This window comes from Corvus brachyrhynchos, unplaced genomic scaffold, assembly GCF_000691975.1.
Source record: "Corvus brachyrhynchos isolate BGI_N302 unplaced genomic scaffold, ASM69197v1 scaffold866, whole genome shotgun sequence".
NCBI lineage: Eukaryota > Metazoa > Chordata > Aves > Passeriformes > Corvidae > Corvus > Corvus brachyrhynchos.
The window spans coordinates 23272-26058 of NW_008238376.1; the positions used below are offsets into that span (position 1 = coordinate 23272).

Here is a 2787-nt window from a genome sequence, read left to right on the forward strand (position 1 = left end):
GCCACACCAGCCACAAACATAGAGTCAGTCACAATGTTGAGGTGCTCTTCTGGGAACAGTCCACACACCAACACAACGGCAGCTGCTTCGAGTTGTTGGACTGAAAGCGTAGGGTCGGTTGCTTTGATGCACTGCCACTGCTCTCCCGACTGCCACACCGCTGCTGCAGTTGAGGTTAGCGACGATGCATCTGTGAAGACCGTCGGTCCCGGTTGCGGTCAGTCGATGACTTTTGGCGGGAGGTCGATGTCGATGATCACAAGCAGCTGGGTCCATGGGGGTTTTGCGGCATAGCGAATCTCTCCTCCAAAACCAGTGAGGGCTATGGCTAAAAGCTCTGATATTGTCGGTGATTGCGCGGAGAGCTGTTTGCGGAAGGGTAGGTACATCTTGGCGGGTTCTGTGCCCAAGTGCCTTAGGGCAAGTCTTCTCCCTATCATGATAAGGTTGCCAAGACACTCAACTCCCGGGGAAAATGCACGCGACGGCTTTCCCAAAATTACCCACTGTATTGGTTGGGCTTTGTCTGGGGGCCCCTGGGCTAGCGCTTCTACCCCTCCTTTCTTTGTAAAGTGAACATATAAATCAAGTGGTGCTCCTGGGTTCCACCTGGTAAGCGTACTCACAGACATTTGCTGCTCAATAAAGTCGAGCGAGCTTGTCGCTTCTGGTGTCAGAACTTTCTATTCCCATGAGTTTTTTCCTCTCAGGAGGTCATTTAAGGGGGCCATGACCTCGGGAGGAATCAGGATGATGTTATGGAGCCATTGTAGAGATCCCACCATCTGCTGCATATCATGGAGCGTCTTGATATCCCTGCGGATTTTTATCTGGAGCAGGGTTATGTAGGAGCTTGTAATTCCTATTTCTAGAAAGGTTACATATGGTCCCTTTTTTATTTTTGCGCTCGCGATTTCAAAGCCATTCGTTTTCAGGGTCTCTGAGACTGTCGACACCAGTCGGTCTGCCTGGCTCATTGATGGTGCAGCGATCAGGATGTCATCCATGTACTGAATAATGGTCGTTGCTGGGTCGCTGAACCCGACTGGCGCTAGTGCTCGGTCTACCGTCATCTGGCAGATGGTGGGGGAGTTGACCATCCCTTGGGGTAACACCTTCCACTGGAAGCGCAGGTTAGGCCGTTGACTGTTAGGGAAGACGATGGAAAAGGCACTTTGTCTTCATCATGCAGAGGTATGGAAAAGAAACAGTCTTTAATGTCAAGCACCATGCAGGGCTGCCCTTTTGGTATAATCGAGTTCATGGGCAGCAAAGTTTGGACTGGACCTATTGGTTGGATTTTCTTGTTCACCTCCCGCAGGTTGTGCAGGAGGCGAAAGCCCTCACCAGATCGTTTGGGTATTACGAAAACCGGGGTGTTCCATGGGCTTGTGGAGGGCTCTATGTGGTTCCGCTGTAGCTCGCGGCTAACTAGCTCGAGGAGGGCGGTCATTCGAGGCTTTGACAAAGGCCACTGCTCGATCCACACCGGATCGACCGATTTCCATACCAGTTTGATGGGCAGCGGTGGATATGCGGCAGTGCCCCTTAGAATAAATTTGTCACCCTGACTTTCAGTAGGGCAAGGGCATCCCTCCCCAACAAGGGTGGACATTTTGGCATAACATATGGGAAAAGGGTGATAGTTTTCTCCGGTCCTCTTTCGGTGCGGAGTGTTATCGCTATCAGTTGGGTGCTTTTTTGGGCCCGAGATAGTCCCCTAACTCCGCCCACCATGGAGGCCTCCTCCAGGTCCCAATGTATATGCCAGTATGTTTCTGGGACGATGGTAACATCTGATCCCGTATCAATCAAAAAGGGGAGACGAATAGCAGAGTCACCTGGGTTGTTATGGAGACAGCAAACTCTCCACACTATCGGCGGGTGGCTGCCCACTTTCATGGCCAAAGCCACCCAGGGATCTCGCTCCCAGGAGTTTGTTCCTGCTGTGCCTGGAGCGCAGACAGGTTTAACTGAGCCATCGGTTGAGCTGTGGAATTGGTCATTTCCCGGGGGGGCAGTGGGTGCGGGAGCTCCATGGCCCATTGAGGATTGGCATAGCTGGGCCGCTTCATGTCCCGAGTGGGAGGGAGCTGTGTGTGGCCTGGATGCCCCCTCCCCCTCCCGTTTCCCTGGAGCTTGGATCTGCATTCTCTGGCAAAATGTCCCTTTTTCCAAATGCCCAGCATGGCCCTCTAGGTCGCGTCTGGCGTGGGGGAACTGCTGTTGATGGAGGCTCTAATTGGGGACAATTCATTACAACGTGGCCTGCCTGGCCACACTTAAAGCATGCCATTACACTGGTTATGGCAGTGCAAACGGCTGCCTGGATTGGGGCCAGATGTTCTTCTTTTGCGACATGCTTAATCATATCTGCAATACTGGACCCGTCTGGTAATGACTGTAAAATGTCCTTGGTGGCAGAATTGCATTGTTGACGCAAGCATTCTGCCACCACAGGGCCCTTTGCTTCTGAGGGCAAAGCAGAGGAATCGACTGCTGCCTGGAGGCGGTCCACAAACTGTGTGAAACTTTCGCTCTCGCTCTGCTTTATTGTGGACCATGGCAATGGTCTCGCAATAACTCTGGAAGCAGAGCGGACAGCTTCTCTGGCAGCGCGGGTAGTTGCCATGACTTTGTGGGCCCGTGGGCCTGTAGGCCCTCGGCCTGCGCCTGAGGGGTGATCACGGTTGGGTCCGTGCCCATTAGCCGCTGTAGGCTGGAGCTGTGGAGGGGATGGTCTTCCCCAGTTAATAGGGCTAGTTGCTTTGCGCAATTGTCTTCCCA

General features: G+C 53.1%; 1 pseudogene; it reads right to left on the bottom strand.

Moving 5' to 3' along the window:
• Positions 1-682: 682 nt before the first annotated feature.
• Positions 683-1615, bottom strand: LOC108447175 (annotated as a pseudogene).
• Between the last annotated feature and the right edge of the window lie 1172 nt (positions 1616-2787).